We start from the raw sequence: 14,387 nt of genomic DNA, 5'->3' as shown, positions 1-14,387 counted from the left end.
GGCTAACAATGTTGAGCACATTTCCATGTGTATATTTGCATTCTTTATACTTTTTATAGTAATGTGTCTGTTCAAATCTTTTGAACATTTAAAACTTTTATTTGCTTGTCTTTTTATTATTGAGTTGTAAGAGTGAAGAAGAACTAGAGAGCCTCTTGATGAAAGTGAAAGAGGAGAGTGAAAAAGTTAGCTTAAAGCTCAACATTCAGAAAACGAAGATCATGGCATCTGGTCCCATCACTTCATAGCAAATAGATGGGGAAACACTGGAAACAGTGACAGACTTTATTTTTCTGGGCTCCAAAATCACTGCAGATGGTAATTGCAGCCATGAAATAAAAAGACGCTTACTCCTTGGAAGGAAAGTTATGACCAATCTAGATAGCATAATCAAAAGCAGAGACATTACTTTGTCAACAAAGGTCCATCTAGTCAAGGCTATGGTTTTTCCAGTAGTCATGTATGGATTGAGAGCTGGACTATAAAGAAAGCTGAGTGCTGAAGAATTGATGCTTTTGAACTGCGGTGTTGGAGAAGACTACTCTGGTGTTGAGAGTCCCTTGGACTGCAAGGAGATCCAACCAATCCATCCTAAAGGAGATCAGTCCTGGGTGTTCATTGGAAGGACTGATGTTGAAGGTGAAACTCCAATACTTTGGCCACCTGATACGAAGAGCTGACTCATTGGAAAAGACCCTGATGCTGGGAAAGATCGAGGGCAGGAGGAGAAGGGGACCTTAGAGGATGAGATGGTTGGATGGCATCACCGACTCAATGGACATGAGTTTGAGTACACTCTGGGAGTTGGTGATGGACAGGGAGGCCTGGCATGCTGCGTGGTCCATGGGGTTGCAAAGAGTCGGGGACGACTGAGCAACTGAACTGAACTGAACTGAAGAATCCTTTGTTCTAGATACAAGTCCTTTGATGTACTTTTGCAAATATATCTATTGGTCTGTTTTTTCACTCTCTTAACAGTAGTTTTTGGAAGAGCATGTTTTACATTTTAATGAAGTCTAATGTATCATTTTCCTTTATAGCTTATGTTTTTTAAGTCCATTTAAGAAATATTTACTTACTCCGAAGTTATTAAGATTCTCTCCTATATCTTATTCCAGAAATTTCATAGGTTTTATTTTCACATTTAGGCCAGTTAATATGACTTAATTTTCTAAATGGCAAATGGTCATCTTTCTTTCTTTCCTCGCACTAAATTGCATAGGCATCTTGGTGCAAATTCCATTGACTATACATGTATAGGTCTACTTTTGGATTCTGTGATCCACTGATCTATAGGTCTATCTTTATACCACCTTCACTTGATTACTGAAGCTTTATAATAAGTTTTGAAATCAGAAAGTTCTCCAAATTTCTGCTTATTTTACAAATTTGTTTTGGTTATTCTCTCATTTTAATTGTTGTTTTCCCTTTAAATAGGCCATGTTTCCTTTTCTTTGTTTTGCGCTTGTTTATTGAGATTTGGGCATCTGAAAAATAGCTTAGCTAGAGATTTGGGCATCTGCAAACTAGCTTAGCTAGAGATTTGGGGACCTGTGAAAACTTTTCTGGGTAAGGATCTTCTCTGGACTTGTACAGGTAACTTCCCAAAGAGGTTTGTTTGCCTCTGCTGCTTCTTGGAGCTCATACTCTTCTTCTCCCTCTAGTGTCTGTCTGAGGTACTGCAGTCTCTCTGGCTGGGTAGTGGTGGTCAGTCCCTAGGTTCTGTCTCACATTTTGCGACTCTATGGACTGCAGCACACCAGGCTTCCCTGTCCTTCACTATCTCCCAGAGTTTGCTCAAACTCATGTCCACTGGGGCTTCCTTGGTAACTTAGCTGCAATGCGGGAGAATTGGGTTCGCCTGCAATTCGAGAGACCTGGGTTCAATCCCTGGGCTGGGAAGATCCCCTGGAGGAGAGCATGGCAACCCACTCCAGTATTCATGCCTGGGAAATCCCATGGACAGAAGAACCTGGTGGGCTACAGTCCATAGGGTTGCAAAGAGTCGGACACAACTGAGCGACGAATCACACAAATGTCCGTTGAGTTGGAGATGCCATCCAACCATCTCATCCTTTGTTGCTCCTTCTTCCTCATGCCCTCAATCTTTCCCAACATCAAGGACTTTTCCAATGAGTCAGCTCTTCACATCAGGTGACCAATGTATTGGAGCTTCAGCATCAGTCCTTCCAATGAATATTCAGGATTGATTTCCTTTAGGATTGACTGGTTTGTTCTCCTCACAGTCCAAGGAACTCTAAAGAGTCTTCTCCAGCACCACAGTTCGAAAGCATCCGTTTTTCAGCGCTCAGCCTTCATTATGGGCAAACTTTCACATCCATATATAACTACTGGAAAAACCATGGTTTTGTCAGCAAAGTGATATTTCAACAAGCAATCTTGATTCCAGCTTTGGTTCATCCAGCCTGGCATTTCACATGATACACTCTGTTCAGTTCAGTTCAGTCGCTCAGTCGTGTCCAACTCTTTGCAACCCCAAGGACTGCAGCACGCCAGGCCTCCCTGTCCATCACCAAATTCCAGAGTGTACTCAAACTCATGTCCATTGAGTCGGTGATGCCATCCAACCATCTCATCCTCTGTTGTCTCATCCCCTTCTCCTCTCACCTTCAATCTTTCCCAGCATCAGGGTCTTTCAAATGAGTCAGCTCTTTGCATCAGGTGGCCAAAGTATCGGAGTTTCACCTTCAACATCAGTCCTTCCAATGAACACCCAGGACTGGTCTCCTGTAGGATGGATTGGTTGGATCTCCTTGCAGTCCAAAGGACTCTCAAGAGTCTTCTCCAACACCACAGTTCAAAAGTATCAGTTCATCAGCACTCAGCTTTCTTTATAGTCCAGCTCTCACATCCATACATGACTACTGGAAAAACCATAGCCTTGACTAGACGGACCTTTGTTGACAAAGTAATGTCTCTGCTTTTGAATATGCTATCTAGATTGGTCATAACTTTCTTTCCAAGGAGTAAGCGTCTTTTTATTTCATGGCTGAAATCACCATCTGCAGTGATTTTGGAGCCCAGAAAAATAAAGTATGACAGTGTTTCCACTGTTTCCCCATCTATTTGCCATGAAGCGATGGGACCAGATGCCATGATCTTAGTTTTCTGAATGTTGAGCTTTAAGCCACCTTTTTTCACTCTCCTCTTTCACTTTCATCAAGAGGCTCTTCAGTTCTTCTTCACTTTCTGCCATAAGGCTGGTGTCATCTGCATATTTGAGGGTATTGCTGTTTCTTCTGGAGAAGGAAGTAGCAACCCACTCCAGTATTCTTGCCTGTAGAATCCCAGGGACGGAGGAGCCTGTTGGGTGCCATCTATGGGGTCACACAGAGTTGGACACAACTGATGCAATTTAGCAGCAGCAGCTGTTTCTCCTGGCCATCTTGATTCCAGCTTGTGCTTCATCCAGCCCGGCATTTCTCACGATGTACTATGCATATAAGTTAAATAATCAGAGTGACAATATACAGTCTTGATGTACTCCATTTGCTATTTGGAACCAGTTTGTTGTTCTAACTGCTGCTTCCTGACCTGCATACAGATTTCTCAAGAGGCAGGTCAGGTGGTCTGGTATTCCCATCTCTTTCAGCATTTACCACAGTTTATTGTGATCCACACAGTCAAAGGCTTTGGCATAGTCAATAAAGCAGAAATAGATGTCTTTCTGGAACTCTCATGCTTTTTTGATGATCCAACAGATGTTGACAATTTGATCTCTGGTTCCTCTGCCTTTTCTAAAACCAGCTTGAACATCTGGAAGTTCACGGTTCACGTACTGCTGAAGTCTGGCTTGGAGAATTTTGAGCATTACTTTACTAGCGTGTGAGATGAGTGCAATTGTGCAGTAGTTTGAGCATTCTTTGGTATTGCCTTTCTTACAGATTGAAATGAAAACTGACTTTTTCCAGTCCTGTGGCCACTGCTGAGTTTTCCAAATTTGCTGGCATATTGACTGCAGCACTTTCACAGCATCATCTTTCAGGATTTGGAATAGCTCAACTGGGAATTCCATCACCTCCACTAGCTTTGTTCATAGTGATGCTTCCTAAGGCCCACTTGACTTCACATTCCAGGATGTCTGGCTCTAGGTGAGTGATCACACCATCGAGATTATCTGGGTCATGAAGATCTTTTTTGTACAGTTCTTCTGTGTATTCTTGCCACCTCTTCTTAATATCTTCTGCTTCTGTTAGGCCCATACAATTTCTGTCCTTTATTGAGCCCATCTTTGCTTTGCATGATATACTCTGTATATATGCTAAATAAGCAGGGTGACAATAAACAGCCTTGACATACTCCCTTCCCAATTTTGAAGCAGTCCATTGTTCCATGTCTGATTCTAATTGTTGCTTTTTGACTTGCATACAGGTTTCTCAGGAGACAGGTAAAAGTGGTCTGATAGTCCCATCTCTTTAAGAATTTTCCACAGTTTGTTGTGATCCACACAGTCAAGGCTTTAGCACAGTCAATGAAGCAGAAGTTTTTCTGGAATTCTCTTGCTCCATGATGTGATAGATGTTGGCAATTTGTTCCTCTGCCTTTTCTAAATCCAGTTTGTACATTTGGAAGTTCTTGGTTCATGTGCTGCTAAAGCCTAGCTTGAAGGTTTTGAGCATTACCTTACTAGCATGTGAATTGGGAGCAATGGTAAAGTAGTTTTTCAACATTCTTTGGCATTGTTTTTCTTTGGGATTGGAATGAAAACTGAACATTTTCCAATCCTGTGGCCACTGTTGAATTTTCCAAATTTCCTGACATATTGAGTGCAGCGCTTTAACATCATCATCTTTAAGGATTTTAAATAGCTCAGCTGAAATTCTAGCACCTCCACTAGCTTTATTCATAGTAATGCCTCCTAAGGCCCACTTGACGTCACACTCCAGGATGTCTGGCTTTAGGTGAGTGAACACACCATTGTGTCATCCAGGTCTTTGAGACATTTTCTGTATAGTTCTTCCATGTATTCTTGCCACCTCTTCTTAATCTCTTCTGCCTCTGTTAGGTCCTTACCATTTCTGTCCTTTATTGTGCCCATCTTTGCATGAAATGTTCTCTTGGTATCTCCAATATTCTGCCTGATATAACAAGCTGCTGTACAGCATCCTTTTCGGCTTCCCCCAACCCAGCATTTAATGTGCACATCCATTCTTTTCCCATCAGCACACTGAATCAGACAAGACAGAAATCAATCCCTTGGGTAGAAAAACCAGACCATTAGATTCACTTTTTTGTTTCCCTTCCCAGGGAGAATCTAGGAGTTGGGAGTGCCGGTGCTTTACTGGGGAGTAGGCAGGGGAGACGGAGGAGCTAAGATAGGCAAATGGGAAGATCTTTCCTACTTGCTTCTTTATGTCTCTTCTTGGCTTTGCACTTGGCTTATATGCAGAGTACATCATGAGAAACGCTGGACTGGAAGAAACACAAACTGGAATCAAGGTTGCCAGGAGAAATACCAATAACCTCAGATATGCAGACGACATCACCCTTATGGCAGAAAGTGAAGAGGAACTCAAAAGTCTCTTGATGAAAGTGAAAGTGCAGAGTGAAAAAGTTGGCTTAAAGCTCAACATTCAGAAAATGAAGATCATGGCATCCGGTCCCACCACTTCATGGGAAATAGATGGGGAAACCGTGGAAACAGTGTCAGACTTTATTTTTGGGGGCTCCAAAATCACTGCAGATGGTGACTGCAGCCATGAAATTAAAAGACGCTTACTCCTTGGAAGGAAAGTTATGACCAACCTAGATAGCATATTCAAAAGCAGAGACATTACTTTGCCAACAAAGGTTCGTCTAGTCAAGGCTATGGTTTTTCCTGTGGTCATGTATGGATGTGAGAGTTGGACTGTGAAGAAGGCTGAGTGCCAAAGAATTGATGCTTTTGAACTGTGGTGTTGGAGAAGACTCTTGAGAGTCCCTTGGACTGCAAGGAGATCCAACCAGTCCATTCTGAAGGAGATCAGCCCTGGGATTTCTTTGGAAGGAATGATGCTAAAGCTGAAACTCCAGTACTTTGGCCACCTCATGTGAAGAGTTGACTCATTGGAAAAGACTCTGATGCTGGGAGGGATTGGGGGCAGCAGGAGAAGAGGACGACAGAGGATGAGATGGCTGGATGGCATCACTGACTCGATGGACGTGAGTCTGAGTGAACTCCGGGAGTTGGTGATGGACAGGGAGGCCTGGCGTGCTTCGATTCATGGGGTCGCAGAGAATCGGACACGGCTGAGCAACTGATCTGATCTGTTGCAGCCTCTTAACTGCTTTCTCATAAAGGTAATTTGGCACCTATATTGTGTTTTTTAAATTTTTAGATATTTATCTTTTTGTTTTTTGGCTGCACGATGTCTCTTTGCTGCGCTTGGACTTTCCCTAGTTGTGGTGTGTAGGCTCTCATTGCTGTAACTTCTCTTGTTTGGAGCATGGACTCTAGGAGGTGCTGGCTCAGGAGTTGTGGCACACGGGCTTAGTTGCCCCGAGGGCATGTGGAATCTTCCGGGACCAGAGGTCCAACCTGTGTCCCCTGCACCAGCAGGTGGATTCTTTGCCACTGGACCACCAGGGAAGTCCTACTGTTATTAAGTGAGTGTCTCCATGGGAAACAAAGGCCTGGAATTTCCTATTCCACCATCTTCTTGCTATCACTGCCCTTGTTACATTTTTCAGTTTTGAAAAGCTCAAACTTACAGAAAAGTTCAGACTATTATAATGAACACTCACCTAAATTGACCAGCAAAACTATGGCTAATATTTTCACACATTTGCTTTATCTCTCTGTCTCTCTTATGAACAAACACTGAACCATCTGAAGTTAAGTTACAGACACATGTTTGACTCTAAATATTTCATGTGTATTCTTTAAAACAGGATGATATTTGTCAAATGATGATAGGATCAACACTTGATATAACAGTATCGAATTGATTGTTTACTATAGAAAAGAGTTTTTTTAAATAGAACTTTTGGGATTGGCAGGCTTTTGGAAGCATCCGTGGGTTAACGTCATTAATTGTGGTTTGGTGACTTAGGCTACTGTTGACTGTTTGGCACTCCACATCATGTTTACTGGACTGAGTTCATACCTGATGGGCTGACTTTAAGAAGTGAGGCCCTGATGCTGATTAGTTTGCTTTTAAAATCCGTGTTCACTGAGGTGAGCTGCTGATCAATCAAACAGGCTTAAGAACAGCTCTGATGGTTACTTTTAATTATGGCTTCTGAGCAAGCAGTGTTTTCCAGCATTTGTGGGGATCCTTTTATAATCAGTCCTCTTTTCATCCTCATTCAGTCAAAGCTGAAAGAGCGACCGAATGTCCAGATTTTTACCACCATTTTTGTTGATTGTTCCTGAGTGTTCCCTTTATGGAGATATGATTTTCAATTTGCACATTCATCATTGTGATTTTATCTTGCTTTTATCTTTGAATCATTTGCTGAGTCACTGTTAGCCCAGTGGCTGGGTGGAATCATTTAAAAGTTTGGACAACAGACACTGAACAACAGTGACACAACAAATAAAATGAGAAGTTCCTGTACTATTAAAAGGGAAAGGAAGACACGCCATAACCATGTACCAAGATTTTGCAAGACTGAGGAACAAAACAAGGCCTAACAGCTCATTGAGTTTACCTTAGTCAGTTTGTCTTTTCTTTCAACTTTAGTTTTATCTCCCCTAACACATGGGATCGCAGAGTCGGACACGACTGAAGCGGCTTAGCAGCAGTAGCAGCAGTGTATTACATAATATAGTTATTAATATATAAGCCATATTATATATTATAATACTGTATGTTACAATATTATATAAATTTTTAAAATATTTAATTTTTATTATGTAACATACCTTTAATTCCTTTTCAACCTGGCTGTATTAGCAAAGCTTGCTGCTGCTGCTAAGTCACTTCAGTCATGTCTGACTCTGTGTGACCCCATAGTCAGCAGCCCACCAGGCTCCCCCGTCCCTGGGATTCTCCAGGCAAGAACACTGGAGTGGGTTGCCATTTCCTTCTCCAATGCATGGAAGTGAAAAGTGAAAGTGAAGTTGCTTAGTTGTGTCTGACTTAGCGACCCCATGGACTACAGCCTACCAGTCTCCTCCATCCATGGGGTTTTCCAGGCAAGAGTACTGGAGTGGGGTGCCATTGCTTCTCCAATTAGGAGAACTAAATTACAGATTTAGAAAAGTGATTGTTTTTATTTTTAATTTTTTCTTTTCCAGCTTTAAAAAATACATTTATTTATTTAATTTTATTCTTTTCCAGTTTTACCGAGGAGAGGTGGTGGTTTTTTTTAGTAAAGTTTACATCTAAGCACATCATTATTATTGGTTAGGGGAACATGATAGACTGAATAAAAAATACAAACTTTCAATCAGTATAGAATAAAAAGTATTATTATGTAAAAGTATTTAAGAAGGAGTGTGATATATAGAAGAGTATTGCTCCCACTGTCTTGGGAATTATAGATTTTTTTTTCTGATTTTCTGTTCTTTTGGCCACACAGCTCGAAGGATTTCATTTCCCTAATCAGGGATTGAACCCAGTCCATGGCAGTGAAAGCCCAGAATCCAGCTAGTCCACTAGGGAAATCCCCCAGAGGTCTTGGGAAAACACATTTTCAGTGTGTAGCTACCAGCTTATTCTTAAGATCTTGAATCAGCAACCCACTTTCAGGAAACATCAGTTACTGGAGGGTCTCTGGAGAATGTCAGTTCAGAATCTCCAATAGCTGTAACTTTTCAGTTGTGTTAAGGTCTTTATATTTTTCTAGAGGATTGTCAGTGATATAGACAATAAGGTTTTGGAGTAAAGAACAGAATCCTGTGTAACTAAAATTTACCCCATATTGCTGGATAAATAAAATGAAACATTCTATATAGGAAATTCAAGATCTAATAGTATTTTAACCATTGTGAGTGTTGTGGCTTTCAACAGGCAAATGTTTTAACTTATCCAGAAAATAAATGTACTATTAATAGTATATATTCATAAATGATCAGTCAGTTCAGTCGCTCAGTCATGTCCGACTCTTTGTGACCCCATGAATCGCAGCACGCCAGGCCTCCCTGTCCATCACCAACTCCTGGAGTTCACCCAGACTCATGTCCATCGAGTCAGTGATGCCATCCAGCCATCTCATCCTCTGTCGTCCCCTTCTCCTCCTGCCCCCAATCCCTCCCAGCATTAGAGTCTTTTCCAATGAGTCAACTCTTCGCAGAATGATAGAGGGAACCAATTGCTAGAATTCCTTCAGTGATCTCAAAGGATCTTTTAGGGCATGATCTTAGTGTTTGCCTTATTTTCACAATTTTTCCAGGTTAATTTATGTTGTAATAGGGCATGAACTGGCTAAGTCCTCTGTTCCTGGAAGTGTTCACATAATGGTTTGATTCTGTGGCCAATTTGTCCCTACTATGATGGGCTGTTTCATGGAAGATTCCACAAATGTTCATTTGGGGTGTTACTGGGTGCTGTCAGATGGCCATTATGGATTTGCCAGACTTTATCCTCATAAATTGGATACCTTAATCATCCCCAGTATTTCTTTTCAGAATTTGGGTATTCGGATTTTATCCATCTATGATGAACTCTTTAAACTTGTACATGAATTTATTGTTCTTATTTTTGTTTTTGATGATTTAATGATGTCCTTGTATAATGACTTTAATCAGGGAAATCTATTTAGCATGATAATCTGTAAATGTATTTATATAGTATATGCAAAGTATTTCTATAGTGACTATAGAATAGTATACTCACTTTTGTAATATCTCTACTATGAGTGTCTAGCTTTATGACAGCAATTATTTTAGCATGAAGACATCAGGTAATTGATGTATCTGTTATCTGTATATCCTTTTGGTAATGGTTGCACAATCTGTGACTATACTAAAGCCACTGAATTGTACACTTCAAATGGGTAAATTGTAAGGAATGGAAATTATCTCAATAAAGCTGTTGGGAAAAAAGGGAGGAATGAAAAATATGACATTTATTTCACATAAAAGAATAAATATGAAAAGTTACTCAAATTCATTATCAGAAAAAGGCAGATCAAGACCACAGCAAGATACTCTTTTACACCAGTGTTCAAAAGTATCAAGTTCTAGGAAAAAAATATTGAGCTCTCCTATAAAATTGCTTGTGGAATTATGAATTAGGAACAGTACTTGGGAAAGCAAGTTGTCATTGCCTTATGTTCTTATTTCCTGTGACTCAGAAATTCCAGTAAGTATATACCAATAGAAAGAACTTTCTGATGAGATTAGTAGTGAACACATGCATGCTGAAATGTGTAAACATTTGAAAGATCCAAATTACTCAATGACTCAATATTTTTCAAATGACCAATGCAAACTGATACAAAATCATGCATGATTAAAAGATCCATTCAAAATTCAAGATACACTAATGTACTTTAATGTAACAGAATATAAAAAGTTCACCTGATTTCAGATTCCACATTGCAATGAATCTTTAAGAAACTATTGCTTGTCAAGTTTTGGTGTTACATAAAAGAAGAATATCCACAATTATTTGAAGAGGCTATAAAAGCACTGTTTCTTTTTCCAACTACCTCCCTATGCCAGGCTGGATTTTCTTCCTGTTCTTCAACAAAACAACACAGCACAATAAATTAAAGGCAGAATACTTTCTGAGAACTCAGCTGTCTTCTGTTAAGACAAACAAAAAAGTAAAACATAATGCTATACTTCTAATTATTTTCATAAAATCTTGTCATTAAAATATATTATTTATACTAACACATAGTGGACTTGTTTTTGTTTTTAAATGAATTTTAAAAGTAAATGTTTTAAAATTTCTAACAAAACAAAACCAAAGCAAGCAGCAGGAGAATATGCAGGTCAATGGCAAACATGTTCAAATGGTAGAGCTTCAAAGCAAAAGGTCTAGTAACCTTGTTAAACTCCTCCATGTAGCTACCAAATGACACTATTCCAAACCAAAAGGTCTAATTACTTAGAACAAAGACCTAAGTGTAACAACCTTATGCAAAAACTTAAACATCCCAGGCTAAAACAATAAACACAGTAATAAGAAGTCAATGAAAGTAGAGCTCAGGTGGTTACTGAAACTCACTCATCTGGGAGCTGACCTGACAAAGTTTGGACACGAGAGCTCAGTAAGAGCACCTGTTGATCCAGAGCTTACCTGGAATAATGCAAAATCAGCTTTTAAAACAATCTTAGTGGAAATTCCAGAATTGCCAAGGGATAATGAGACTTCCATTGCCATCTGAAATACAAAGACAAAGCTGAATTTACTTCTTACCATAGTAATGGAGAACTACACTGATCAGGCAGAATCTGAGCAAACCTAACTGCAGGAGTCATAGAGTCTTTGGAAAGCATGGCATTCAGGATGGGTGGGCTTTGAGAGACATAGAAGGGGTGGCATGATCCTTAAAAGCTTGGTTACGCAAGTGACTATTGTTGATTGGTTGGTACTCTAAGGCATAATTTTTGGATTGAGTTTATCCCTGATTAGCTGACTTTTATAAGCAAAAGGCTAATGATGATCAGTTGGCTTACAAAAGCATGTTCACTGAGATGAGTTGTGTTTATCAGCTGAATGTGTTCTCATAGTGACTTGGTTCTATTTTTGTTTAGTCACTCAGTTGTGCAAAGTTGTGCAAAGAGTTTGCAGAGTTCCGACTCTGCAAACCCATGGTCTGTAGCCTACCAGGCTCCTCTGTCTATGGGATTTCCCAGGCAAGAATACTGGAGTGCATTGCCATTTCCTTCTCCAGGGGAGCTTCCTGACCCAGGGATGGAACCCACATCTCCTGCATTGGCTGGTGGATTCTTTACCACTGAGCCACCTGAGAAGCCTGACTTGGTTTTATAGCTGCAGAAAAATTCATCTTTTTCTAAATTTGTGAGAATTTCTCATTCTGATTTTCTTATAGAACCATAGGACAGTTATCAAATATATTTGTTATAACATGTCGTTGTTCAAATTTCACTACTCCCTTAGAGCAAAAAAATTTTCAATTGAAGCATAGTTGATTTACTAGATGAGTTATAAGCTGGAATCAAGATAGGCGGGAGAAACATCAACCACCTCAGATGTTCAGATGATATCACTCTAATAGCAGAAAGCGAAGAGGAACTAAAGGATTCTTGATGAGGGTGAAAGAGTAGAGCGCCAAAGAATTGATGCTTTCAAATTGTAGTGCTGGAGAAAACTCCTGAGAGTCCCTACTGATCCATGATCATGCATGCATTTAGTTGTTATAGCCCTTGAATCATCTTTATTCTGAAACAGTTCCTCTGCTTTTGTTTCTCATGACCTTGTTATTTGAAGAACATGGGCCAGCTTTTTGTTTGACATTGGTTTTTATAGAACACCCTTCAAATGGATTTTTCTGATTCTTTCTTAATGGATAGATTTAGTTTATAAATTATTGGTAGGCACATCACAGAAGTGATGTTGTTACCCCAGTGAATTACTTCAGGGAACCTCAGTGATACTAGTTTGTGCAAGTTTTGGTGATTTTCATAGTTGTCTCCACTGGAAGGTTACCATTTATCTCTTATTTACTAAGTATCTTATGAGGAGATATTTTGAGACTGTGCTCCTCCTTAGACTTTTGCTCAATGGTTTTAACATTACTGATAATTATTGCCTGAATCAATTATCATGGTTGCAAAATGGCATTTCTTAACTCTGTCATTCTCTTTCTTTTATTTACTAATATTTTTAGTATCAGTATAGGCTCATGATTCTTATTTTATTCAATGGCCTATGATTCCACTGTTCCAGATTCAGCCAGTGGGAGCCCTTTAAGCTGGCTCTTGTGTCCTTTAAACATATTCCCAACATTTTTAAAGTACTTGTTACTTTCTGACACAAAATAGATATTCCAGGCTCTTCTTATACTTTCTCAACACAGCCCTGGTATTAGTCATTTCTCTAAGGATATTTGGATCCTTTCAGTGAAACATTTTTTTCCCATTAAAGTAGTTTGGATTTCACTACATATTAGTAAGTACATAGATAGTTGCATAGTATTCTACAATATAGTTGTACCTAATCTATTTAACATGCCTTCATTGAGTTGTTTCTAATCTTTTTTCTTAAATCAAACAATCCGGCAATGAAATGTCTCCAAACTTTATGAATGAGCATATTTGTAGGATAATCATTTAGAAGTGGTATTTTTGCATCAAAGAATTTGTAACTTTGATAAATACCGCAAATTGTCTTTCCTAGAGATTGTACCAATTAACATTTCTAACAGTATTATGAGGGCCAAAAACGAAGCTTACAAATTTAGGTCCAAATTCTGTTTTATCCATAGTACATTTAGAGGACTTAAATTTCCGATTGTATTATTTTACTAGAATAGGCAGTTTAAGAAAAATTTCCTTGATCCAGTGATCAGGAAAAGTAGAACATGTAATCCTGCCTATGAGTAGCCCTGGTTATGAATTCAAACTGGATTAATTTTCTAAATTTATGGTTATGTTCTTTCTCCACAAAGGCCTGAAGCATAACAATGAGTCACTATTCCTTTTGGCTGCTCAAGACTGTCAGTTTCAATTATCTTTGTAGCTCTTGAGCTTCTAAAGACTTGTTTTCCCTCTGTAAATATGTTTTGAAATATAGGCAAATGATTTCTGCCATATACCGAGGGGTCCTTTCAAAAGCAGATATTTGTATTTCAATTGCAAATAATATTAATAGTTAAAAGCTGTCCTATAAAAGTTATAGAAAATTTGTGCCTGGAGCACAGTAGGAATCTCAGACTTTGGTTCTGAAAAGAATAGTTCAGGGGCATATTAAAAATGTAGACTACTTGACTTGTCCAAGAACAACTGATTCAGTAGATCTGAGAGAGATGCAATGATTCTGGAACCACATTTTGAGACTTGAAGTCAAAGTCAGTCGTGTCCGACTCTTTGTGACCCCATGGACTATATAGTCTATGGAATTTTCCAGTCCAGAATACTGCAGTGGGTAGCCATTTCCTTCTCCAGGGGATCTTCCCAACCCAGGAATTGAACCCAGGTCTCCTGCATTGCAGGCGGATTCTTTATCAGTTGAGCCACAAAAGAAGCCCACATTTTGAGAAATATAGCATTAAATAACTATTGATGAACTGTAGTCTCATACTTTTAATGTGGGCTAGAAAAACCATTTCAAGGAAAAAGTGTTTTGTTGTTGTTGTTGAGAGAGTATTCATGGTTTTCTAACATGTTTTATTTAAATCTGAGAAACCAATGTTTCTATGGCTAATATTTTCTGAATATTTATAGCATGTACCCACTCATTGTTTAAGCATTTTTCATGTATTGATTTACATATACCTCATAAGCCCATGGATGGAGGAGCCTGGTA

General features: G+C 39.2%; 1 long non-coding RNA gene across 1 annotated transcript; it reads right to left on the bottom strand.

Moving 5' to 3' along the window:
- Positions 1-9,879: 9,879 nt before the first annotated feature.
- LOC123328510 lies at positions 9,880-11,778 on the bottom strand. Its single transcript, XR_006543374.1, has 2 exons — positions 11,196-11,778; positions 9,880-10,696 (listed from the first exon to the last, which is right to left on the bottom strand). It is a non-coding gene; the product is annotated as an uncharacterized LOC123328510 (long non-coding RNA).
- Positions 11,779-14,387: the final 2,609 nt, after the last annotated feature.

Source organism: Bubalus bubalis, chromosome 2 (assembly GCF_019923935.1).
Source record: "Bubalus bubalis isolate 160015118507 breed Murrah chromosome 2, NDDB_SH_1, whole genome shotgun sequence".
In the NCBI taxonomy this organism is placed as follows: domain Eukaryota; kingdom Metazoa; phylum Chordata; class Mammalia; order Artiodactyla; family Bovidae; genus Bubalus; species Bubalus bubalis.
This window is presented reverse-complemented; position numbering and strand designations above follow the sequence as displayed.